This window comes from Arabidopsis thaliana, assembly GCF_000001735.4.
Source record: "Arabidopsis thaliana chromosome 1 sequence".
NCBI classification, from domain to species: Eukaryota; Viridiplantae; Streptophyta; class Magnoliopsida; order Brassicales; family Brassicaceae; genus Arabidopsis; species Arabidopsis thaliana.
This window is the reverse complement of record NC_003070.9, coordinates 15,477,579-15,504,726: the sequence shown is the minus strand read 5'-3', so window position 1 is coordinate 15,504,726 and position 27,148 is coordinate 15,477,579. Positions and strand designations below refer to the sequence as shown.

General features: G+C 42.1%; 8 pseudogenes across 8 annotated transcripts; 1 reads left to right on the top strand and 7 right to left on the bottom strand.

Annotated features, from left to right (window-relative positions):
* Positions 1-740: 740 nt before the first annotated feature.
* On the bottom strand, positions 741-1,367 carry AT1G41726 (annotated as a pseudogene; the record flags this gene model as incomplete). Its single annotated transcript has 1 exon — positions 741-1,367.
* A 762-nt stretch (positions 1,368-2,129) lies between these two features.
* AT1G41720 lies at positions 2,130-4,199 on the bottom strand (annotated as a pseudogene; the record flags this gene model as incomplete). Its single annotated transcript has 1 exon — positions 2,130-4,199.
* Positions 4,200-5,381: 1,182 nt separating this feature from the next.
* AT1G41710 lies at positions 5,382-11,039 on the bottom strand (annotated as a pseudogene; the record flags this gene model as incomplete). The annotated part of the gene is made up of 1 exon: positions 5,382-11,039.
* Positions 11,040-12,192: 1,153 nt separating this feature from the next.
* On the bottom strand, positions 12,193-12,774 carry AT1G41723 (annotated as a pseudogene; the record flags this gene model as incomplete). Its single annotated transcript has 1 exon — positions 12,193-12,774.
* Positions 12,775-12,894: 120 nt separating this feature from the next.
* On the top strand, positions 12,895-16,630 carry AT1G41700 (annotated as a pseudogene; the record flags this gene model as incomplete). Its single annotated transcript has 1 exon — positions 12,895-16,630.
* Positions 16,631-18,168: 1,538 nt separating this feature from the next.
* AT1G41690 lies at positions 18,169-19,377 on the bottom strand (annotated as a pseudogene; the record flags this gene model as incomplete). Its single annotated transcript has 1 exon — positions 18,169-19,377.
* A 1,292-nt stretch (positions 19,378-20,669) lies between these two features.
* Positions 20,670-21,875, bottom strand: AT1G41680 (annotated as a pseudogene; the record flags this gene model as incomplete). The annotated part of the gene is made up of 1 exon: positions 20,670-21,875.
* Positions 21,876-23,554: 1,679 nt separating this feature from the next.
* AT1G41660 lies at positions 23,555-26,362 on the bottom strand (annotated as a pseudogene; the record flags this gene model as incomplete). The annotated part of the gene is made up of 1 exon: positions 23,555-26,362.
* Between the last annotated feature and the right edge of the window lie 786 nt (positions 26,363-27,148).

The window sequence follows — 27,148 nt, the reverse complement described above, 5'->3', positions numbered from 1 at the left end:
CATGCAGAAAACAGAAAATCAAACAGAAAGTATAACACAGATACTCGACTGCACAGTCTGTTTCCAAACAACTGGGTGGTCGAGTATGAGGTCGAGTAACAAGAAAGAACTGCAGAAATTAAACGACAGTTAACAAGATACAGTAAACAACAGTAAAGTAAACATAGAATTCAATCAGATAAAGAATTCCCGAGGATGGGGTAATTGAGTAGTTTCGTTTTCTCAGTTTACAAGTGATTGACATGCTCAATAAATTAACCCTCGACAACAAGTTCATTAACCAAATCTAAGTGCCACCGCAACAGAGACCCTCAAGTTAACCTAGTCCTAGACTCAATCACCATTGACGAGAGCTAACCTAACAGGCATTACGAATCAACAAGTTAAAGCCAAAACGCTCCCTGGAACCAATACCTTGGTACAGGATCACGAAACTCTGGAATTAGTGGTTCAGACATTTCATCGAACACCTTTTAAGCGCAGAAATGTCTGGGCTCAAATTCCAGTTGATCAGAAAGCAATAGGCATTAAGAACAACTAATCCAGAAAGGATCTATCAATCAATACTCAATCACCTAGCATACTTAGAATTCTACATTACTCTAACCCATCCTCAGAAACCTGTTCACTACTTAGACATCATAACAGAAAGCATAAACGTTGAACAAGTTGAAAACATGATAACAACAGTGTAACAGCAGGATGATAACAGAATGAACAACAGTAAACGAAATCAAGAACAAAAGCTGAATACTAAATACTGAATAGATATAGAGAAATCCGGATTACAAAAGGTCTAGAACACAAGGTCTGCGGAATAAAATTAGATAAAAACTTGTTTGCGAAAATGTGAAGTACATGCTACTTATAGCCAAATATTCTGAAACCCTAATACTTAAAACGACGAAGTATTGGGACAGATTAAGAACTGTACTCGACCCATGTGGTCGAGTGGGAGGTCGAGTGAATAGCTGGAGTCTTTTTTTCTTCCTTGTGCTCGAGTGTCTGGTTGAGTGCGGAATGAAGAAGGGTCTGAAGCTTGTCATCGAGTATGCAGTCGAGTGGTGGTGATGGTGATACTCGACTTCCAGGTAGAGTGAAGAGGTCGAGTAGTGGTCTGGCAATGAAGGTGAAGACACTCGACCTCGGGGTTGAGTGATGTGATCGAGTGATTGTCAGGTGATGGGATGAAGACACTCGACCTCGGGGTCGAGTGATGTGGTGAAGTAGTGATGTCCTCTACTCGACCGCGGGGTCGAGTGGTTTAACATGATCATGCCCGCTTCTTCCAGATAGCTCGTCAACAGCTCTAAATTACCTTAAATCAACGCAAATATGCAACATGCATGCAAATCTATCCTAAACATGTAAAGTGATGACAAATGATGAGAAATGGTATGAAACAGTGATGATATGATGCTAAAATGATGACAAATGGATGCTCAAAACATGCAAAATACACACTTATCAACTCCCCCAAACTTAGTCTTTGCTTGCCCTCAAGCAAACAATCAAGAACAAGCTGGAGGTGAGGTTTGAAAGCGGGGACTCAGAGCCAAAGCACCAGATAAACCAGATGAAATCAATGTCCAAGTTGAAAGTTCTAAGCTGCAAGACCGAATTCTTCTTAAAAACGTTAGCCATGCCTCATCATCAATCAATCCGACTCATATGCTCGACCTACACAAGTTTTCAAATCTACCAATCCCTTTAACATTCATTAGTTCTGGAACGTGAATCAAGCAATGCATCATCAAAGAACTCATTTGACTAAGGTAAAAGGTCAAGAGACAAAGATGGTCCCTTACAGAATAGGCTTCAGTAACAGGGGATCTCTCAAAAAATGATTAAGCTTTAGTAGAATGCTAAAGGTAAGTCCCAAGCTATGCATATAGAGATAAGATCCCATCTACCCAGAGTACATCAAATGAAGCTCTAATGGTAATCCCATCAAAATGCTTACAAGGCTATCTCATCATCATCCCCTATGCATATGCAACAATCCTAAATGAAACACTCTAGACTCGATCCTAAATGTAATGCAACTACATGAACACTCTTTTTTTTTTTTGTGAAATCATTTTCTGAAATTTTTCAAATCTTTTTGGTTTTTCTATGCCTTAGATGAATGCAGACTCAAGAATATATACAATGCAACACACACTTCCTGAGCCCTCCCCCAAACTTAAATCACACAGTCCACTGTGCGAATAAACTTGAAAGAGAGTACTCAGGACAAATCCAATCATAGAAACAAAATGAAATAAAAACAAATCACAACAGATGATATAATACATTGGTGAAGTGTGGCACTTACCTCAGTCGAAGAATGAACGTAGTTGCTCGTCAATGGCTGCATGTGATTGCTCCCAGGCCATAGATGAACCACCTTGTTCTGTATCAGCTCCAGCAGGTGGGTACTCGACCTCATCAGCTCTGTGGCGGCCAGCACCGCTCTGAGGATACTCGACCTCTCTCCTTCTGCTGCGGCCAGCACCGCGGTCGAGTGATCTCCTCGAGTGAATGAGGCATGATCTGCTGCTAGATCGAGTGAGTGTAGCCTTCCTTCTTCTCTTGTGCTCCCGGGACTCGAATGACTAATGCCTAGCCGGGACATGTGAGACTCTCTACTCGCTAAGCTCAGGCCTGTGCGCAGGCTCATCAAATCTCCTCGATGGCATCTCCAGAGGAGGCTGTTTCTGTGGAATAGCAGTGGTGCAGGAGGAACAACTCAGCTTATCTGTCAGAAGCTTGATAGCCTTGAAACACTTGGCGAGCAGCTTGTCCTGCTTCTTGCACCACTTCTGCAATTTACTGTTGTTCTTATGAGCTTCAGTCAAGCTCTTGCTCTGCCTCGCTGGAGGTACATATTCACCAAAGTGATACATGCTAGTGTCGAACTCCACTCCTCTATCTTCATCCATCCCATCCGAAGCAACTTCTTCTCGAAGATCATCATCATCCAATGGCGGAGCGTTCTCATAGTAGAGGCGTCCAACCTCAGGCCGAAAATCAATGTTATCACCCTCTATTATCCGTGTAACCTCAGGGCTAGGGAGAAGGATGCTAGCTCTCCTGTCTGTAGAGTGCTCAAACCTGAACCTTTGGAAGTCGTCAACCATTGCAAACTCCAGGAATTCGCAGTGACGTAGGGGCTCGATATCCATTGCTCGCGGCTCGAGTCCAGCAGAAATGATTGGGACTCCACAAGCTATCAGAATCGGTGTCACAACACCACCTATGCACAGAGCACCTCGTGCTCTCTTGTGGTTATTGCTGACAGCCCTGCTCTTGTATCCACACAGATGGATCAGAAGAAGTACAGAGAGAGGTGTGTCATTGATTTCACCTTGGAGAGACATGCCATTCTTAGTTTGGCGAAGAGTTACCTTGAGGGCCATTGCGATCAACTCCATATCAGAGTTAGTAACAGTCCCTGTGATCTCTTGGGACTAGAGTACATTGGCTATAGAACGCTGGAAGTACCTGATGACAGGGCTGCGTATATGATTGCTCTTTGACCTGGAAGAATTCAGCGGTACAGAGCTGCCAATGGTGATCCACAAGTCTTTCAACTCTTCTCTATCATACTTGGGCTTAGATCCCGTTCCACTGGGGAAGCCAAACAATCCTTCCAAGCGCTTGATTGATAACCTATACTCATGACCATACTCAGAGAATCGCAAGAATCCCAATCCTTCACAATCCAACTCTTCAGAGGTCATACCTTGGTAGAGCTCTACTTGCAGCATGGAGAGGAATTGTATTGTCTCATCTTCATACGCTACATACGAATAAGCCATTAGAGTGTCCAGATGACAACTTTGGTACAGGTGCTAAACATCTTCCAATAAACCGAGTTGTGCAAGTGAGGTCGAGCAAGGATACCTCGTGCTACATAACTCATTCAGCTAGAAAAGCCTAACATATTCCTCAGCAGGCAATACGTTTGGCTTGTGCAGAAGTTTGGTAGCTCTGCTAGTCTGTTCAGGCATGTACTCGTCTTCCAGATCTTCGTCTATAAGCTCATACCTCTATGTCATCGCTCTCTTCCCTCGGGCTATCTCAGCTTTCCTTCTGAAGCTTTCATATTCTCTCTGTTCTCTCTCTGGCCTTGAAGATGACGACTCTGTCTCATCCATGTTGTAGTCAGGATAACCAGAAGAACTGCCACTGTAATTCCTCATGATTCTCCGGTAGAAATTTAGAACTCAAAGCTCAAATGTCAATAGGTTAGTCTCAAAGATAGCAATGAAACCAAAATTGTTATCAATAGGCAATGAAATAGATTGAATTGATCGAGTACAATTCTGTACTCGAGTAACCTGAGCTGTTCCTGGAGGTCGAGTGAGTTGTGGATGTCGAGTTCTGCCGGTGAAGTCTTCAGGTCGAGTAACCTCTATTACAGTGCTTCAGGGCTCTGTTGATTTCAAGAAGTCGAGTTGCAGTTGTAGAGGTCGAGTTAAAACTCGAGGTCGAGTGAAATCTTGAACCCTGAGAATTCGACGGAGAACGAGGAGGAGTACTCGGCTGGAAAGGTCGAGTGATTCACGGCGGTGGAGTCAATTGTTGAAATCGGCTGAGGCGGCGTCGGTCGAGTGCGGCTAGGAGACTGGGTAACGAGGTCGAGTAGCTTCTTTTGAAAGAGACGGGTGAATTGGTCGACTATAGCCAAAAGGAATCGATTGATCTAGTCTAGTCGAGTGACGGATAGAACGAAATGATGACGGCGGCGGAGGTCGAGTGATTCCCGGGGGTCAAGTAGATCGATTGGTCGAGTGGTTCCTTGAATTCTGCTGAAGCGGCGGAGGTCGAGAGTGGCTAAGGATTATTAGGTCGAGTAATTTGTTTTGATCGAGTGGTGGATAACAGAAGATAGCAAGGTCGAGTGAAATGTAAAAAGGAATGGCTGAGATTGAGTTTGAGATTCTCTCTCCATCTTATCCTCAGTGCGTGGTCCACACTCTGTTGACTGGGAAAATTTTGCAGAAAACCCACTTTAGACTGCAGGAAATCCCTACAAGTCTCTGTAGCTTTTGTGGGTCAAGTAAAATGATGATTTAAAAGTTTTTTGCGTTTTAAACATCACACATACTCGACCAACGTACTCGAGTGTAAGGTCACTAGGTGCAATAGAAGATTTTCAAAATTTTGTACTCCAACGGGTTATACACTCGATCTCCAGGTCTTCTATATAGTAAAAGTTTTGAATTTTTACTCTATCTCCACATTGTTCCTTCGTTCCTGAGAATCACAAACACAACCAAGACAAATCAAAAATAACAAGAAAATAAAAAAAAATATTTACAGAGATAGTCATGGGACTTCCTCCCAAGTGAGCTTGTTTAAAGTCATAAGCTTGACTCCTTTACTCCTTTAATCATCAAGAAGTTCCTGGAGATGAACCGATGTCACCTCTGGAAGGATTTGATCTGTTAAGTATTTCTTGAGTCTTTGACCATTTACTGTGAAGTCTCTACTTTTACCAGCTAGAGTGACTGCTCCATAAAGACGGACCTTAGTCATACAGAAGGGGCCAGACCATCTGGATTTGAGTTTTCCTGGAAAGAGTTTCAAGCGAGAGTTGAACAGCAGCACCTGATCTCCAGCCTGGAAATCCTTAGTGATGATCTTCTTGTCATGGAAAAGCTTGGTTCTCTCCTTGTAGATTTTAGAGCTCTCATAAGCTTCTAGACGGATCTCATCGAGGTCACTGAGTTGGATTAATCACTTCTCCTCAGCAGTTTTTATGTCAAAGTTCAGAAGTTTTACCGCCCACATTGCCTTGTACTCGAGCTCTACAGGTAGGTGACATGATTTTCCATAGAGAAGATTGAAAGGAGTTGTACCAATGGGGGTCTTGAAGGCTGTTCAGTAAGCCCATAATGCATCATCTAGCTTTGCAGACCAGTCTTTCCTTGTAATCCCAACAGTCTTTTCCAGAATTGTTTTTATCTCCCTATTGGAGATCTCAACCTGCCCGCTTGTCTGTGGATGATAGGGAGTGGCGACCTTGTGCTTTACTCCATGCTTCTTCAAGAGGTTCTCAAAAACCTTGTTGATGAAATACTTCCCGCCATCACTGATTACTACCCTGGGAACTCCAAATCTTGGGAAGATTATGGTCTTGAACAGCTTCAGCACAACTTTTGCATCGTTGGTAGGACTAGCAATAGCTTCGACCCATTTTGATACGTAGTTTACGGCGACCAGTATATATTTATTACCGTATGAAGATGAGAATGGACCCATAAAATCAATCCCATACATCAAAGATCTCATTTCTTCTGCTGATGTTGCCTTTTCTCTGGCATGAATCACACTTTAAAACAAACTCCTGAGCGTCCTTAAACATTGTTGGCCACCAAAAGCCTGCTTGAAGAATCTTGGACACTGTCTTGAACGTCGCGAAGTGACCACCATATGCTGAGCCATGGCAATGCAGCAGGATACCTTCCACTTCATCTTCTAAGACACATCTCCTGTAGATCTTATCTTTACAGAGAGTGTAAAGATAAGGCTCATCCTAGTAGTAATGGTGTATGTCTCTGAAAAACTTCTTCCTTTCATAACTTGTCAGGTTGGGAGGCTCTACTCTGCACGCCAAGTAATTGATATGATCAGCATACCATGGAGATTCTCCTTCAACAGCATTCAGTTGGTGGAACTCTTTCCCACTGTAGCTCCTTCCGAAGAACTCTACAACCATGAGCTGCTCTTGTGGCATTGAATCGTCTATGGGAAGGGGTTTTTCAATTCTCATCCTTGACAGATGGTCAGCTGCACCATTTTCAATGCCTTTCTTATCTACTATCTCCATGTCAAACTCTTGCAATAAAAGTATCCATCTCAACAGTCTTGGTTTAGTATCCTTCTTGGCATACAGATGCCTCAAAGGTCTGTATAGACAGTTACCTTTGATCCAACCAAATAGCTTCTGAACTTCTCAAATGCAAATACAACAGCTAGAAGCTCCTTCTCAGTTGTTGCATATCTTCCCTGAGCGTCATCCAACGTTCGGCTGGCGTAATATATGACATGAAGCTTCTTGTCTATTTTCTGGCCTAAAACAGCTCCTATTGCGTAATCTGATGCATCACACATGATCTCAAATGGATAGTCCCAATTTGGCGCTCGAACAACCGGAGCAGATACCAAAGCATCCTTGATGGTTTGAAAGGATTTGAGGCTGTCCTCATCGAATTCAAATTCTGTTTCCTTGCACAATAGTCTAGTTAACGGCCTGGCTATCTTGGAGAAGTCTTTAATAAATCTTCTGTAGAACCCAGCATGACCAAGGAAACTTCTGATGTCCTTCACCGTTTTTGGTGGCTGCAACTGCATCATCACTTCAACTTTTCCTTTGTCAACCTCTATACCCTTCTCTGATATCTTGTGATCCAGCACTATGCCTTCCTTCACCATGAAATGACACTTTTCCCAATTGAGAACAAGATTCGTCTCTTCGCACCTAGTCAATACCCTGCCAAGATTCAACAAACATGACGAGAAAGAGGGGCCATAGACCGAAAAATCATCCATGAAAACCTCCACCATCTCCTCGATTAAGTCTGAAAATATAGAGGTCATACACCTCTGAAATGTTGCAGGAGCATTGCATAAACCAAATGGCATTCTCTTATAAGCAAAAGTTCCATAAGGACATGTGAAAGTGTTTTTTTCTTGATCATTAGGGTGAATTGGTATTTGAAAGAAACCACTGTATCCATCAAGAAAGCAATAGTATGGATGATTAGCTAAACGTTCAAGCATTTGGTCAATGAATGGTAAAGGAAAATGATCTTTCCTATATGGAGCATTCAACTTCCTATAATCAATGCACATTCTATGACCAGTTATAGTTCTAGTAGGGATCAGTTCATCTTTTTCATTTTTGACAACATCATTCCACCCTTTTTAGGGACGCAATGCACTGGAGAAACCCATGTACTATCAGAGATAGGGTAGATGACACCAGCATCAAGCAGTTTCAAAATTTATTTTTTCACTACTTCTTTCAAATTGGGATTTAACCTCCTTTGTGGTTCAATGCTAGAATAGAATTCGTTTTCAAGATGGATCCTATGGTTGCATAAACTAGGTGAAATTCCCTTAATGTCGGATAATGAATAACCAATCGCTCTCCTATACTTTCTAAGCTAAGATAATAGCAGGTTCACTTCATCACTATTTAACTCAGCATTAATGATCACAGGGTAAGTAGAGTTTGGACCAAGGAATGCGTACCTTAGACCTTTAGGAAGTGGTTTGAGATCAACCTTCAGTGCCTTAAGTTCAGACCAGTCATCTAAAGTTGGAATGATCGGCTCCCCAGATTCGTTGGCAGACAAGGTCGAGTGGCTGGTCGAGTACGTCCTCGAGAGTGCAGGTTGAACTCGAGTTGACCCTTCTTCGCTCATTACCATTACCTCCGTTGCTGGTCCATTCAATTCCTCAAAGCGTTCTGATTTTTCCATCGCTTTATGGGAGTCTAACAGCTTCTAGTATCCCAATGTTTCCAAATGCAGAAAACCATCTTCACCACTTTTGGTTAAAGCACTGTTAAGATGATCTTCTTCTGCCAGCTCTTCCAGTAATTCATCGGCTAACTGATCTATTTCTTTGATCCAAAAGAGTTGCCCTTCTATGGTAGGCTTCTTCATCGCGTCTTTGACATCAAAGGTTATCCTAAAGTCTTTGCCAAGATTTAGATTAATCTTCCCTTTCTTGACATCAATCATAGCTCCTGCAGTGGCTAAGAAAGGTCTCCCTAGAATCAAAGGGTCCTTGGGCTCTTCATCCATCTCCACGACTACAAAGTCAGTTGGTATGTCCACAACACCGATCCTGATTGGGAGGTTTTCAAGCAAACCATGAGGGATCCTTACTGATCTGTCAGCTAGGATGAGGGATATATTGCAGGACTTGTATTGAGTGAACCCCAATCTTTTGGCGACAGAGAGCGGCATGAGACTGACTGATGCTCCTAAATCGCATAGGCATCTATTGAAAGCCAATGGACCTAAAGAGCATGGTAGAGTGAATGAACCAGGATCACTAAGCTTCTTAGGAATGATCTTCTTTTGTATGATAGCACTGCATTCATGACTCAATACCACCATCCCTTGCACTTCTTGAATTCTCTCCACAATCAAGTCTTTCAGAAACTTGTGAGAGTCTGGGATTAGCGCTAGAGCGTCAACAAGAGGTATCCGCAACTCAACCTCCTTAATATTCTTGGCAAACAGAGCTCTATATTTATCTGCCAAAGCTTTCTTGTGACGGCCAGGAAATGGAAGCTGTGGTTTGTAGGGAGGAGGGACAAAGACCTTTTCTTTGTTTTTGACAGCAACTTGTTTTGGAGCAGTTGTTGATGCTGCTGGGAAGATAGGTCGAGTTGTTGGTTGAGTAAAGTTGTCGAGTGGCAGATCGAGTGGTTGCTCGAGTGGTTTGTCAGCTTGATCTTTCTCGAGACTTAAATCCTCCCCATCTTGATCTTCACTGTCCTCAGTGACCGTCTTTGGTTCCTCCCTAGTTGGAAGTGCTTTTCCACTACGCAGTGTGATAGCATGAGCATATTTTTTTGGATTCTGAACTGCTTTGCATGGTAGTTGGCTTGTCTGTTTTGGAGCTGAAGAAGATGCAGAATGTCCCTCTAAGTATCGGACTTTGGTATTCAGTGTTTCCATCTTGACATTGAGATCATTGTAGCTACAGTCCAGCTTGTTATGTAACTCAGATATCTTCTTTGCCATCTCCATGGAGCTAGAGGCTTGCCCGTGAAGCAGCTGTTGTAGCATTTGTTTCATATCAGCCTCAGGAGCAGCAGAACCTTGGTTTTGCTGATGTGTAAACCCAGGTGGTGGTGGCGGCTGGTAGTTCCCCAGAAATTGCTGCTTAGGAACGAAACCTTGATTGTAGGGAACAAAAGGTTTGTTCTGACCTTGTTGTTGCTGTGGAGGATAGACTAGATCCTGAGGATTAGCAACGTTGGTGCTGCGGTAGGAGAGGTTGGGGTTGTTGGTTTTGAAGTTGTTATACCCTTTGTAGCCACTCTGGTTGTTGTTGATGTAGTTGACTTCTTCCAACTGGTTACCCTCCCCATCTTGGACTTGATACTGCTCGTCATCAACAAGGAAGTGCACATGCTTCTGCTGGCTAAGAAGAATCCTGTCCAGCTTGTCATTCAGCGCTTTGATCTCCTTCCTGTGTTTGTCATCAGAGTTAGCTGTTCCTCTGACGGTCCTATCACAGTCCTCGTTGTAATTGCCATCTGATTGAGCGAGGTTCTCAACCAATTCCCAGCCTTCTTCAACATCCTTGTTCTGGAAATTCCCATTGCTGGCGGTATGCAGAAGCATTTTGATGCGTGGTAGGACTCCTCTGTAAAGAGTGCTGAGTAGAAAGGCTTTAGTAAAGCCATGATGAGGGCATTGGTTGGTGTAACCCTTGAAACGCTCCCATGCTTCACATAAGCTTTCACCAGTCTTCTGTGTAAAACCAGAAATCTCATTTCTCAGTCTTGCAGTTCTGGCATTGGAGAAGAACTTTGATAGAAAAGCCTTCTTACAATCATCCCAGGTGGTGATTGAGTCATGGGGCAAATTCTTCTCCCAGATGTGTGCTTTTTCGCCCAAGGAGAATGGAAACAAACGGAGCTTGAATCCGTCTTCACTGACACCATTGATCTTTGTCAGGTTGTAGAGCCTATCGAATTCATCAAGGTGGTCGAGTGGATCCTGCATTGGCAGTCCATGGAATTTGTTCCCCTAAATCATCGAGATGAGACCACTCTTAATCTCGAAGTTGTTGTTCTGGATAGCAGGAGGTGCTATTCCTTTCCTCTGACGGTGATAACGTGGTGCATCTCCAGCACCAATGTTGGTAGGGCCATTTTGTTGATTCTGTTCGTCAGCCATTTCGAGTGGTTGCTAAGGTACAAGGTTGACTGTGTTTTTCCTTTCTCTGAGTTCGCGAGCTATGCGGTCGATGTTGTCGTTGAAAAGGAGGTTCTGATTGCCTGTTGATCGAGTTTGCATACAGTAGAGGTGTACCTGGATCAAGAAGACAACAAGAAAAACACACAGTTAGTAACAGAAAAGAAAATTGAACAAGAACTTGATCTAAGCAAGTCTGAAATCTCAAATGTAACAAACAAACACCCAATTGGCAACAACGCCAAATTGATAATAGGTTTTTAGTCAATTATCCCAAAACACCAATCATGTCGTTATAGTATTTTAGGTTGTCAATCCAAATGGGTGTGATGCTAACAATCAAGATGTGATCAGAAGTCACTAAGTCAAGCTAAGCAATAACAAATTTTGGTGTGTTCTAGCAGTCCTAAGTGATCATGCAGAAAACAGAAAATCAAACAGAAACAGTAAAACACTCGACCAACACAGCTCTATTGCCAGCACTGGGTGAGGTCGAGTGACAGGTCGAGTAACAGACAGAAAGTATAACACAGATACTCGACTGCACAGTCTATTGCCAGACAACTGGGTGGTCGAGTATGAGGTCGAGTAATAAGAAAGAATTGCAGAAATTAAGCGACAGATAACAAGATGCAGTAAACAACAGTAGAGTAAACAAAGAATTCAATCAGATAAAGAATTCCCGAGGATGGGGTAATTGAGTAGTTTCGTTTCCTCAACAACAAGTTCACAGGTGATTGACATGCTCAATAAATTAACCCTAGACAACAAGTTCATTAACCAAATCTAAGTGCTACCGTAACAGAGACCCTCAAGTTAACCTAGTCCCAGACTCAATCACCATTGACGAAAGCTAATCTAACAGGCATTACGAATCAACAAGTTAAAGCCAAAACGCTCCCTGCAACCAATACCTTGGTTCAGACATTTCATCGAACACCTTTTGGGCGCGGAAATGTCTGTGCTCAAATTTCAGTTGATCATAAAGCAATAGGCATTAAGAACAACTAATCCAGAAGGGATCTATCAATCAATACTCAATCACCTAGCATACTGAGAATTCTACACTACTCTAACCCATCCTAAGAAACCTATTCACTACTCAGACATCATAACAGAAAGCATAAACGTTGAACAAGTTGAAAACATGATAACAACAGTGTAACAGCAGGATGATAACAGAATGAACAACAGTAAATGAAATCAAGAACAAAAGCTGAATACTGAATACCGAATAGATATAGAGAAATCTGAATTACAAAAGATCTAGAACACAAGGTCTGCGGAATAAAACTAGATGAAAACTGGTCTGCGAAAATGTGAAGTACATGCTACTTATAGCCAAATATTCCGAAACCCTAATAGCCGGAGGTCGAGTGGGAGGTCGAGTGAATAACTGGAGTCTTCTTTTCTTCCTTGTGCTCGAGTGTCTGATTGAGTGTGGAATGAAGAAGGCTCTGAAGCTTATCATCGAGTATGCAGTCGAGTGGTGGTGATGGTGATATTCGACTTCCAGGTAGAGTGAAAAGGTCGAGTAGTGGTCTGGCAATGAAGGTGAAGACACTCGACCTCGGGGTCGAGTGATGTGATCAAGTGATGGTCAGGTGATGGGATGAAGACACTCGACCTCGGGGTCGAGTGATGTGGTGAAGTAGTGATGTCCTCTACTCGACCGCGGGGTCAAGTGATCTGTTGAGATCTTGAAGCTCCTACTCGACCTTGGGGTCGAGTGGTTTGTCATGATCAGGCCCGCTTCTTCCAGATAGCTCGTCAACAACTCCAAATCACCTGAAATCAACGCAAATATGCAACATGCATGCAAATCTATCCTAAACATGTAAAGTGATGACAAATGATGAGAAATGGTATGAAACATTGATGATATGATGCTAAATTGATGACAAATGGATGCTCAAAACATGTAAAATACACACTTATCAATATACTCGACCACATCACTCGACCAATAGACCATTCAGTGTACTCGACCGAACTACTCGATCACAACCCCTCCTCTGAAGCCAACTTAGTATCCGATGACTGGTCTGAACTCAAGGCACCCAAAGTAGATTTGAAAACGCTACCAAAAGGGCTAAGGTACGTTTTTCTTGGACTAAACTCTACTTATCCTGTCATAGTGAATGACGAGCTAACTACTGATCAAGTAAACCTGCTGATAACTGAGCTCAAGAAGTATAGGAGAGCTATAGGATACTCGTTAGATGATATTAAGGGGATTTCACCCACCTTATGCACCCATATAATCCATCTTGAAAATGAATCCTACTCTAGCATTAAACCTCAAAGGAGATTAAACCCAAACTTGAAAGAGGTTGTGAAAAAGGAGATACTTACCCTATCTCTGATAGCACTTCGGTATCTCCAGTTCACTGCGCTCCTAAAAAAGGAGGTATGCCAGTTATTAAAAATTATAAAGATGAACTGATACCCACTAGGACTATAACTAGACATAGGATGTGTATTGATTATAGGAAGTTAAATGCTGCCTCTAGAAAAGACCATTTCCCATTGCCCTTCATTGATCAGATGCTAGAAAGATTAGCAAACCATCCTTACTATTGCTTCTTGGATGGCTATAGCAGATTTTTTCAAATCCCTATTCACCCAAATGACCAAGAGAAAACTACTTTTACTTGTCCTTATGGGACCTTTGCTTACAAGCGTATGCCTTTCGGTCTCTGTAATGCACCTGCTACTTTTCAGCGGTGTATGACTTCCATTTTCTCAGATTTGATAGAGGAGATGGTGGAGGTATTCATGGATGATTTTTCTGTGTATGGCTCTTTCTTCTCCTCGTGTTTGTCGAACCTATGCAGGGTACTCAAAAGATGTGAAGAGACAAACCTGGTGCTGAACTTGGAGAAATGCCATTTTATGGTTAAAGAAGGCATCGTTTTGGGGCACAAAATTTCTGAGGAGGGAATAGAGGTTGATAAGGCTAAGGTTGACGTGATGATGCAGTTACAGCCACCAAATACTTTCAAGGACATCAGGAGTTTTCTTGGACATCAGGAGTTTTCTTGGACATGCAGGATTTTACAGAAGATTCATCAAGGATTTCTCCAAGTTGGCAAGACCGCTCACCAGACTGCTGTGCAAGGAAACCGAGTTCGCATTTGATGAAGAATGTTTGACAGCCTTTAAGTTAATCAAGGAAGCTTTGGTCACTGCCCCAATAGTCCAAGCTCCAAACTGGGACTTCCCATTCGAGATCATGTGAGATGCTTCAGATTATGCAGTAGGAGCAGTTCTGGGCCAGCGGATTGATAAAAAGCTGCATGTGATCTACTACGCGAGTAGAACGATGGATGATGCACAAGTAAGGTATGCCACCACAGAGAAGGAACTGCTAGCTGTGGTATTTGCATTCAAGAAATTTAGAAGCTACCTGGTGGGCTCTTAGGTGATAGTCTACACTGATCATGCTGCTCTGAGGCATATATATGCGAAGAAGGATACCAAACCTAGGATGTTGAGATGGATCTTATTGCTCCAAGAGTTTGACATGGAGATCGTTGATAAGAAGGGAATTGAAAACGGTGTAGCTGATCATCTGTCTAGAATGAGAATTGAAGACGAGGTCCCTATTGACGACTCCATGCCAGAAGAACAGCTAATGGCAATTCAGCAACTTAAAGAAAGTGGTCAAATTCGGAAATCACTCGATCAAGTATGTGCAATTGAAGAAAAGCTTCTGTGGTATGCTGATCACGTCAATTACCTGGTTAGTGGTGAAGAGCCCCCAAATCTTTCGAGCTATGAGAAGAAGAAGTTCTTCAAGGACATTAACCATTTTTACTGGGACGAACCTTATCTCTACACACTCTGCAAAAATAAGATCTACAAGAGATGTGTCTCAGAAGACGAAATCGAAGGCATCCTACTGCACTGCCATGGGTCTGCCTATGGTGGCCACTTTGCAACGTTCAAGACAGTGTCAAAAATCCTTCAAGCTGGTTTTTGGTGGCCGACAATGTTTAAGGATGCTCAAGAATTTATCTCGAAATGTGACTCATGTCAGAGAAGAGGGAACATAAGCAGAAGGAATGAGATGCCTCAGAATCCGATCCTAGAAGTTGAGATCTTTGACGTTTGGGGAATTGATTTTATGGGTCTATTTCCTTCTTCTTACGGGAACAAGTACATACTGGTCGCAGTAGACTATGTATCAAAATGGGTGGAAGCCATAGCTAGCCCCACCAATGATGCTAGAGTTGTGTTAAAGCTGTTCAAGACAATTATCTTCCCTAGATTTGGAGTCCCGAGAGTTGTAATCAGTGACGGAGGGAAACATTTTATCAACAAGGTTTTTGAGAACCTTTTAAAGAAGCATGGAGTAAAGGACAAGGTAGCCACTCCTTATCATCCACAGACGAGCGGGCAGGTGGAAATCTCAGACAGGGAGATACAAGCAATTCTAGAGAAAACAGTGGGAATTACAAGGAGAGATTGGTCTTCTAAACTCGATGACGCACTATGGGCTTACAGAACAGCCTTCAAAACCCCTATTGGCACGACTCCTTTCAACCTCCTCTATGGAAAATCCTGTCATTTGCCTGTTGAACTCGAGTATAAAGCCATGTGGGCAGTTAAACTCCTGAACTTTGACATTAAAACCGTCGAGGAGAAGCGGTTGATCTAACTGAACGATCTCAACGAGATTCGCTTAGAAGCTTATGAGAGTTCCAAAATCTACAAGGAGCGAACCAAGTCTTTCCATGACAAGAAGATAGTCTCAAGAGATTTTAAGGTTGGTGATCAAGTGTTGCTGTTCAACTCTCGCCTAAGGCTTTTTCCAAGCAAGCTCAAGTCTAGATAGTCTGGTCCTTTCTCTGTTACTGCAGTCTGACCTTATGGTGCTATCACTCTAGCTGGAAAGAATGGAGACTTCACAGTCAATGGCTAGCGGCTCAAGAAATACATGATAGATCAGTTTATTCCAGAAGGAGCTTCTGTTCCTTTGGAGGAGCCTATAAACGCTTAATGAGTATGAGGAGTCAAGTTAGAGACCTAAAACAAGCTCACTTGGGAGGAAGTCTCATGCCTATCTTTGTACATATCTTTAATTTTCCTTGTTGTTTTTGATGCATCTTGTTAGTGTTTTCAGGAGATAAGTATGAAGAGCTAAGGGAAATAGATTCTGGCTTTGAGGGAACAAAGATACACTCGACCACGGAGTTATCAAGGACACTCGACATTGTTCTGGTTTCCCCACCCCAGGAAATCACTCGACCACACCCTACAGGGACCGAATGACGATGTGATCGAGTATAGCGAGTTATGCAATCAAAACTTCTCCATGTCAGTAAATCACTCGACCGCGGTGCTGGCCGCAGCAGAAGAAGAGAGGTCGAGTATCATCAGAGCGGTGCTGGCCGTGACGAAGGAGCAGAGGTTGAATACCCCCAGGCGGAAGCTGAGACACAACAGGGAGATTCTTCGATGGCCTGGGAGCAATCACAGGCAGCTATTGACGACCAAATTTGCTCCTTCTTCCACTGAGGTAAGCACCTCACTCCACCATTGTAATATACCATCTCCTGTTTTTATTTTGTTTCTATGATGTGTTTTGTCCTGAGTACTCTTTTCCAAATTTGATCACACAGTGGACTGTGTGATTTAAGTTTGGGGGAGGACTCAGGAAGTGTGTGTTTCATTGTATATAATCTTGAGTCTGCATTCATCTGAGGCATAGAAAAAACCAAAAAAATTGAAAAATTTCAGAAAATGATTTCACAAAAATAGAGTGTTCATGTAGTTGCATTGCATTTAGGATCGAGTGTAGAGTATTTCGTTTAGGATTGTTGCATATGCATAGGGGATAATGATGAGATAGCCTTGTAAGCATTTTGGTTCACCAGATAAGCTCAGTGCCCTCGTTGTTAGTTGTTTGATGCGTAGTCAATGAAATTGAAGTAAAACTGCACCATGCCTAGATTGCTCTACTCGACCACACTGTTAGGATCTAATACCATTCCCTATCAATTTGAACTTGAATCTGATTTAGAATTATCATGTCTTGGCATTGAATTTGAACACATGGATACCCTAAAATACTTGGATTTTCTTACTCATTTTAACCACTCTTGTTAATCCAAGTAGTTGACTCTCCTTATTAGAGCAGTTAACCCGAACCCAAACCTAAACTCTCTTTCAAGCCCTATATCACTTGTGAGTGTTTGTGAGGTCTTATTTCCATTGAGCTTGGTAGAAAGTGTTAGGTTCGTAACGAGAGAGATAGTGTCTCATGTAGTTCTAGTTCGCGTTTTTCGGACAGGATAGGATTGGTGGGCGCTTATATCATGGGTTGGGATGTGTTTAAAAGAAAAGGGTGAATTCATTGTTGATAAGGAAAGGGAAAGAATTCTAGGGGAAGTAAGCTAAAGAAGTTAGAAAAAAAAAATCTAGTAAAGGTTTTGGGAATGTTAAAGAAAAGAATGAGGTTCTTGTTAGCTAAAGAAGAAGGGTTAAAAGCCTTTTGTTTTAAATATTAAAAACAGGAACCTTAGTTGTTAAAGAAATCCAAATCCGCTTGATGTATCAGAGTGTTGAGAAAGCTTCTCCTAGAGTTAAGAGAAATAGAAACGAATGATATGAAAAAGAGTTTGAAAGATTCATGAGTGCAAAGGGTAGAGTTAAGTTCTTGTATTGGGACTGGAGTTGGGATTACCATTAGAGCTTCATTGTTATACTCTGGGTAGATGAGATTTATCTCTGTATGCATAACTTGGGACTTACCTTTAGCATTCTATTAAAGCTCAATCATTCTTGAGAGATCCCCTGTTACTTAAGCCTATTCTGTAAGGGACCATCTCTGTCTCTTGACCTTCACCTTAGCCAAATGATTTCATTGATGATGCATTGCTTGATTCACGTTCCAGAACTAATGAATGTTAAAGGGATTGGTAGATTTGAAAGCATGTGTAGGTCGAGTATAAGAGACGGATTGATTGATAACAAGGCATGACTAACGTTTTTGAGTAAAATTCTATCATATCGCATCTTAGAACTACCAACTTGGACATTGATTTTATTTGCTCTACCTGATGCTTTGGTTCTGAGTCCCCACCTTCAAACCTCTCCTTCAACTATGTCTTCTTATTTGCTTGAGGGCAAGCAAAAACTAAGTTTGGGGGAATTGATATATCTATAATTTGCATGTTTTCAGTATCCATTCATCATCGTTTTGAGTTTAGTTTCGTATCATTCATCACTGTTTTATATCATTTCTCATCATTATTGCATACTTTGCATGTTTTATACCAGGTGGTGGTTGCTGTTGTTGATATCCTCCTTGAAACTGCATCTTTGGGACGAATCCTTGGCTTTGGTTGTAAGGAATAAAGGGTTTAGGTTGGTTTTGCTGTTGCTGAGGGTAGACTTGGTCATGAGGGTTGGCGATATTGGTGCTTCTATATGACAGATTTGGGTTGGGTCTGTAATTGTTGTACCCCTTGTCGTAGCCTCCTTGATTCTGAACATAGCTGTAAGCACACTGATCATTCTCCCCCTCTTGTACTTGGAATGGTTCATCTTCAGAGATGAGGTGAACATGTTTCTGCTGCACTTGGAGGATTTTGTCTAGTTTATCATTGAGAGCTTTCATGTCTCTACGGTGCTTGTCATCAGAGTCAGAACTGGTGCGGATGCTTCTGTCATAATCTTCATTATAATTGCCATCCGACTGAGCAAATTTTTCAACTAGCTCCCACCCTTCTTCAACATCCTTCTTTAAGAAATTCCCATTTGAAGCGGTGTCAAGTAGCATCCTTATCTTAGGCAAGACGCCTCTGTAGAGTGTGCTGAGAAGAGAAGCTTGCTTAAATCCGTGATGAGGGCATTTTGTTTGATAACCCTTAAAGCGTTCCCAAGCTTCACAGAAACTTTCACTTTGTTTCTGAGTGAATCCGGATATCTCATTCCGGAGTCTTGCAGTTCTGGAGTAGGAGAAGAATTTTGCCAAGAAAGCTTTTTTGCAGTCATCCCAGGTCGTGATTGATCCTTGGGGTAGCGTCTTTTCCCACAGATGGGCTTTGTCTCCAAGTGAGAATGGAAACAAGCGAAGCTTGAAACCATCTTCACTAACTCCATTGATTTTAGTAAGGCTACAGAGCCTTTCAAACTCGTCTAGATGATCGAGTGGATCCTCCATTGGCAAGCCATGAAACTTGTTCCCCTGCACCATTGCAATGAGACTGCTTTTGATCTCAAAGTTGTTGTTTTGTACTGGAGGTGGAACAATGCCATGACGCTGGTTGTGGTTGTGAGGGAAGTCACTAGCACCAATGTTGTTAGGTTGCTCTTGCGCATCTACAATGTCAGCCATTGTGTCTGTTGCTGTCCGTTCTTTCAGTTGGCGAGCAATACGGTTGATGTTATCGTTGAATAGGAAGTTCTAATTCCCTTGTGACCGTGTATGACATGTATCAACCTGACTATAACAGACGAATAAAGTGTGTTGCTAAGTACCTGAAATACAAATTCTGAAAAGACACAATGTTAGTATCTCTTATAACAAAAACGAACTTGATCTTAACAATTTTGAAATCTCAAATATAGCAAACAAACACCCAATTGGCAACGGCGCCATATTGATAATAAATTTTTAATCAATTATCCTAAAACACAATTCATGTCATTGTAGTATTTTAGGTGTCAATCCAAATGGGTGTGATGCAAACAGATGAGATGTGATCAGAAGTCACTAAGTCAAGCCAAGCAATAACAGTTTTGGGGTTTCTAACAGTCCTAAGCGAACATGCAGAAAACAGAAGCAATAACAGAATTACTAAAATCACTCGACCACAACAGGCTGATGCCAGAAGTAGGATGTGGTCGAGTAACAGGTCGAGTAACAGACAGGATATGAAACAGCTATACTCGACTGCACAGTCTGTTGCCAGACACTGGGTGTGGTCGAGTATACTGGACGAGTAACAGACAGGAAACAAGACAATCTTACTCGACTGCACAGTCTGTTGCCAGACACTGGGTGTGGTCGAGTAAGTTGGTCGAGTGATTGTAAAAACTAAGAAACAGGCAATGAGAACGATTAAGCGATAACGATAAAACAGAGAAATAAGATAGACGAGAAATTCCTAAGGATGGGGTAATCGAGTAGAGTGGTATCCTAGCCTATTCGAATGGTTAACAAGCGCAATCAAGCTATCACTAGACAACAGGTTCAACAACAGATCAATTCACTCCCGTGATAGAAATCCTCAAGCAAAGCTAACCCAGACTAATTCCCATTAACGGAATCTAACTATGCAGGCAATAAGAACATACTGATAAAGTCAATAAACGCTCTAAACAGCCAATCCCTTGGGATAGAGACGCATATCTCAGGAACTAGTGGATCAAGCATTCCATCGAACACCTTCTGGGTGCGGGAATGCTTGGGATCGAATTCCAGTTGATCAGAAAGAATTAACCAGTAAACGCAACTAGTCCTAAAGGGATTCAATTAATTCTAAAACTTAACCATTCTACAGACTACGAATTCCACAACTACTTTATCCCATCCCTAAGAATTCTAAGTCACTACTCAGACAACATGCTCAAAGATATAAACGCAGATAAACGATAATATTGCATAAGTAAAGAGATAAAGAGTAGAGAAACAAGATGACAGATGAAATCAAATGCGGAATCTGAATAACTTGGAAAAATCTCGAATTACAGGTTGCAGAAGCAAAAACGGCGCAACAGAGTAAAACAGAAAATAAAACTGAAGGAAAAATTCAATGTCGACTGGATGTCCCAGGACAGAACCCTAAGACATCTATTTATACAAAACGAAATAAAATGATAGTAGACGGGCCAATAACCTAATCGCTCGGCCCATAGAGAGATAATGGGCCGAGATGGACTTCGTGATCCGATGGAGGTCCAGGCGCTTCCAAACACTTTGTCTTCTCCTCTTCTCCTCCTTGTGCTCAGCTTGTCTGGTTGAGTGCGGATTTGAGTAGACTGTGAAGACGTGATCGAGTGTCCGGTCGAGTGATGCTGATGGTGGTGAGTGATGATACTCGACCAGGGGGTCGAGTAACTTGGTAGAGTGATTGGTCGAGTGTTGTCAGGTGGTGTGGCGAAGTGATACTCGACCAGGGGGTCGAGTAGTGTCATCGAGTCGCCTGAGCTGAGGTTACTCGACCCGGTGGTCGAGTGGATGGGAAGAATGGCTACAAAGTCACTCGACCTGGGGGTCGAGTATGTGGGAAGAATGGCTCCAAAGTCACTCGACCTGGGGGTCGAGTATGTCTTCTGGTTCTGGCTCGTTTCTTCCAATTTGCTTGCAAACAGCTCCAAATCACCTGAAAACAACTCAGAAATGCAATATGTATGCAAAGCTATCCTAATCATGCAAAGTATGCAAGAATGATGAGAAATGATATAAAACAGTGATGAATGATACGAAACTGGACTCAAAACGATGATGAATGGACACTGAAAACATGCAAATTATAGACATATCAACTCTCCCAAACTTAGTCTTTGCTTGCCCTCAAGCAAATAAGAAGACATAGTTGAAGGAGAGGAGTGAAGGCGGGGACTCAGAACCAAAGCATATGATAGAGCAAATAAAATTAATGTCCAAGTTGGTAGTTCTAAGATGCGATATGATTGAATTCTACTCAAAAACGTTAGCCCTGCCTTGTTATCAATCAATCCGTCTCTTATACTCGACCTACACATGCTTTCAAATCTACCAATCCCTTTAACATTCATTAGTTCTGGAACGTGAATCAAGCAGTGCATCATCAATGAACTCATTTGGCTAAGGTGAAGGTCAAGAGACAAAGATGGTCCCTTACACAATAGGCTTAAGTAACAGGGGATACCTCAAGAATGATTGAGCTTTAGTAGAATGCTAAAGGTAAGTCCCAAGTTATGCATATAGAGATAAGATCCCATCTACCCAGAGTATAACAATGAAGTTCTAATGGTAATCCCAACTCCTGTCCCAACTTAACTCTACCCTTTGCACTCATGAATCTTTCAAACTCTTTTTCATATCATTCTTTTCTTTTCTCTTAACTCTAGGAGAAGCTTTCTCAACGCTCTCATACATCTAGCGGGTTTGGATTTCTTTAACAACTAAGGTTCCTGTTTTTTTTTATCTTTAAAACCAAAGGCTTTTAACCCTTCTTCTTTAGCTAACAAGAACCTCATTCTTTTCTTTAACATTCCCAAAACCTTTACTAGATTTTTTTTTTCTAACTTCTTTAGCTTACTTCCCCTAGAATTCTTTCCCTTTCCTCATCAACAATGAATTCCCTCTTTTCTTTTAAACACATCCCAACCCATGATATAAGCGCCCACCTAGTCCTATCCAGTCCGAAGAACGCGAACTAGAACTACATGAGACACTATCTCTGTCGTTACGAACCTAACACTTTCTACCAAGCTCAATCGAAATAAGACCTCACAAACACTCACAAGTGATATAGGGCTTGAAAGAAAGTTCAGGTTTGGGTATGGGTTAACTGCTGTAATAAGGAGAGTCAGCTACTTGGATCAACAAGAGTGGTTAAAATGAGTAAGAAAATCCAAGTATTTTAGGGTATCCATGAGTTCAAATTCGATGCCAAGACATGATAATTCTAAATCAGATTCAAGTTCAAATTGATAGGGAATGATATCAGATCCTAACAGTGTGGTCGAGTAGAGCAATCTAGGCATGGTGCAGTTTTACTTCAATTTCAATGACAACGCATCAAACAACTAACAACGAGGGCACTGAGCTTATCTGGTGAACTAAAATGCTTACAAGGCTATCTCTTCATTATCCCCTATGCATATGCAACAATCCTAAACGAAACACTCTAGACTCGATCCTAAATGCAATGCAACTACATGAACACTCTATTTTTGTGAAATCATTTTCTAAAAATTTTCATTTTTTTTGGTTTTTCTATGCCTTAGATGAATGCAGACTCAAGATTATATACAATGCAACACACACTTCCTGAGCCCTCCCCCAAACTTAAATCACACAGTCCACTGTGTGACCAAATTTGGAAGAGAGTACTCAGGACAAAACACATCACAAAAACAAAATAAAAACAAGAGATGGTATATTACAATGGTGGAGTGAGGTGCATACCTCAGTGGAAGAAGGAGCGGAGTTGGTCGCCAATAGCTTCCTGTGATTGCTCCCAGGCCATCGACGAATCTCCCTGTTGTGTCTCAGCTTCCCCTTGGGGGTACTCGACCTCTCTTCTTCTGCTGCAGCCAGCACCGCGGTCGAGTGAATTACTGACATGGGGAAGTCGTGATTGCATCATTCGCTATACTCGATCACATCTTCATTCGCTCCCTGTAGGGTGTGGTCGAGTGATTTCCTAGCGTGGAGAAGCCAGAACAATGTCGAGTGTCTTTGATTGCTCTGTGGTCGAGTGTATTGTTGTTCCCTCAAAGCCAGAATCCATTTCCCTCAGCTCTTCATTCTTATCTCCTGAAAACTCTAACAGAATGTATTAAAAATAACAAGGAAAAATAAAAGATATTTACGAAAATAGACATGGGACTTCCTCCCAAGTGAGCTTGTTTTAAGTCTCTAGCTTGACTCCTCACACTCATAAGACTTAAGGAGGGTGATAGAGAAGAATTGAAATCTTCTCTTCTTCCTTTGCAGATACAACATCGGACTTAGCTTGCTCTCTTGACATGTCTGTAATTGAGCACTCAATGGCCCTTTCTTTGTAAGCTTCTTAAATTTCTTGTGGGTAGTCTTCTTCTTCACACCATTCTGAAACGAACTTCTTCTTTGGTATAACTTCAATGCCGAGTTGAGGTTGAATAGCTTCCCTTTGCATCTGACTCACTGTATCCCTAACTTCTTCAACAGTGCAAGCTAGCTTCTGGATGGTTTCTTCTTTGAGATCAGAATTCCTTTTAAGTTCTAGCCAATCAACTATAGAGAGCGTACTAGACTGAGTGGTTGAGCTTGAAGGTCGTGTTGGAGCTAAACTCGGTTCCTTTACTCTTTCAGTTTCAAATCTTTCTTCTGTAACCACTCCTTGGACCCCAAAGGTCTGTCCCTCTATGGTTGATCTTCTTGGAGTTTTGTTGATGTCAAACTGTAACCTGATATCCTTCCCAAGATTGATTTCAATCTTTCCATCTTTGACGTCTATCACTGCTCCAACTAAGGCCAAGAAACGTCTTCCTAGGATGAGAGGATCCTTAGGTTCTTCATCCATCTCAAGCACAACAAAATCTGTAGGCACTTGTACTCCATTAATCTTGATAGGCATATCTTCTAGTAGGCCATAAGGTTTTCTTAAGGTCCTATCAGCAAGGATCAAGGATAGGTCGTATGGCTTATATTTGAAAAATCCCAGCTTCCTTGCCACAGAAAGTGGCATTACGCTGACTGAAGCTCCTAGATCACATAGACAGTTGCTGAAAGTCAGTTGCCTAATAGAGCATGGTAGAGTACAAGATCCCGGATCTTCCAACTTTTCTTGAATAATGTTCTTCTAGATGATTGCACTAAACTCGTGAGGTAACGCCACTGTTCCTTGAACTTCTTTGATCCTCTCTGTAATCATGTCCTTCACACGTTTGTGTGAGTTCGGTATTAGCGCAAGACAGTCTACTAGAGGCATTGTGATTTCAAGGTCCTTCAATTTTTTTTCCAAGAGAGCTTCATACTTCTTTATCAGTTGCTTCTTAAATCTCCCTGGAAATGGTAATGGAGGCTTGTAGGGTGGAGGAACAAAGACTTTATCTTTGGTTTTAGCAGATGCAGGCTTTTTAACTGAAGAAAGTACTACTTGAGCTTGGGATCGAGTACTGTGATCGAGTATGGGCTCCTCTAATGCTATTTTAGCTTGAATTTCATTCTGAACAAAATCCTCCCCTTCTTGAACTTCACTGTCCCTAGTGATGGAGGTAGAGGCATGTCGAGTTGGCAGCTCTCGATCATGGCAGATATTGATGGCGTGAGCAGTGGCGTACTCCTTAGGATTCTGGATTGCTCTCCCTGGAAGCTGGCCTGGGTTGTTGTTAACAGATGGTGTAGCGAGGATGCCTTCCACATATCTCATCCTAGTGCTCAGTGCTTCGAACTTGCTGTTAAGTTCGACGCTTTGTCGGTCGACTTTGTTATTTAATTTACCCAACTTCTTAGCGATTTCCATTGCTCCTGTGGCTTGTCCTTGAATGAGCAGCTGGAGCATAGTCATTATGTCTGAATTCTGAGGCGCAACTGGCTGTTGTTGATGTGGTGTGAAACCAGGTGGTGGTTGCTGTTGTTGATATCCTCCTTGAAACTGCATCTTTGGGACGAATCCTTGGCTTTGGTTGTAAGGAATAAAGGGTTTGGGTTGGTTTTGCTGTTGCTGAGGGTAGACTTGGTCATGAGGGTTGGCGATATTGGTGCTTCTGTATGACAGATTTGGGTTGGGTCTGTAATTGTTGTACCCCTTGTTGTAGCCACCTTGATTCTGAACATAGCTGTAAGCACACTGATCATTCTCCCCCTCTTGTACTTGGAATGGTTCATCTTGAGAGATGAGGTGAACATGTTTCTGCTGCACTTGGAGGATTTTGTCTAGTTTGTCATTGAGAACTTTCATGTCTCTACGGTGCTTGTCATCAGAGTCAGAACTGGTGCGGATGCTTCTGTCATAATCTTCATTATAATTGCCATCCGACTGAGCAAAGTTTTCAACTAGCTCCCACCCTTCTTCAACATCCTTCTTTAAGAAATTCCCCTTTGAAGCGGTGTCAAGTAGCATCCTTATCTTAGGCAAGACGCCTCTATAGAGTGTGCTGAGAAGAGAAGCTTGCTTAAATCCGTGATGAGGGCATTTTGTTTGATAACCCTTAAAGCGTTCCCAAGCTTCATAGAAACTTTCACTTTGTTTCTGAGTGAATCCGGATATCTCATTCCGGAGTCTTGCAGTTCTGGAGTAGGAGAAGAATTTTGCCAAGAAAGCTTTTTTGCAGTCATCCCAGGTCGTGATTGATCCTTGGGGTAGCGTCTTTTCCCACAGATGGGCTTTGTCTCCAAGTGAGAATGGAAACAAGCGAAGCTTGAAACCATCTTCACTAACTCCATTGATTTTAGTAAGGCTACAGAGCCTTTCAAACTCGTCTAGATGATCGAGTGGATCCTCCATTGGCAAGCCATGAAACTTGTTCCCCTGCACCATTGCAATGAGACTGCTTTTGATCTCAAAATTGTTGTTTTGTACTGGAGGTGGAACAATGCCATGACGCTGGTTGTGGTTGTGAGGGAAGTCACTAGCACCAATGTTGTTAGGTTGCTCTTGCGCATCTACAATGTCAGCCATTGTGTCTGTTGCTGTCCGTTCTTTCAGTTGGCGAGCAATACGGTCGATGTTATCGTTGAATAGGAAGTTCTAATTCCCTTGTGACCGTGTATGACATGTATCAACCTGACTATAACAGACGAATAAAGTGTGTTGCTAAGTACCTGAAATACAAATTCTGAAAAGACACAATGTTAGTATCTCTTATAACAAAAACGAACTTGATCTTAACAATTCTGAAATCTCAAATATAGCAAACAAACACCCAATTGGCAACGGCGCCAAATTGATAATAAATTTTTAATCAATTATCCTAAAACACAATTCATGTCATTGTAGTATTTTAGGTGTCAATCCAAATGGGTGTGATGCAAACAGATGAGATGTGATCAGAAGTCATTAAGTCAAGCCAAGCAATAACAGTTTTGGGGTTTCTAACAGTCCTAAGCGAACATGCAGAAAACAGAAGCAATAACAGAATTACTAAATTCACTCGACCACAACAGGCTGATGCCAGAAGTAGGATGTGGTCGAGTAACAGGTCGAGTAACAGACAGGATATGAAACAGCTATACTCGACTGCACAGTCTGTTGCCAGACACTGGGTGTGGTCGAGTATACTGGACGAGTAACAGACAGGAAACAAGACAATCTTACTCGACTGCACAGTCTGTTGCCAGACACTGGGTGTGGTCGAGTAAGTTGGTCGAGTGATTGTAAATACTAAGAAGCAGGCAATGAGAACGATTAAGCGATAACGATAAAACAGAGAAATAAGATAGACGAGAAATTCCTAAGGATGGGGTAATCGAGTAGAGTGGTATCCTAGCCTATTCGAATGGTTAACAAGCGCAATCAAGCTATCCCTAGACAACAGGTTCAACAACAGATCAATTCACTCCC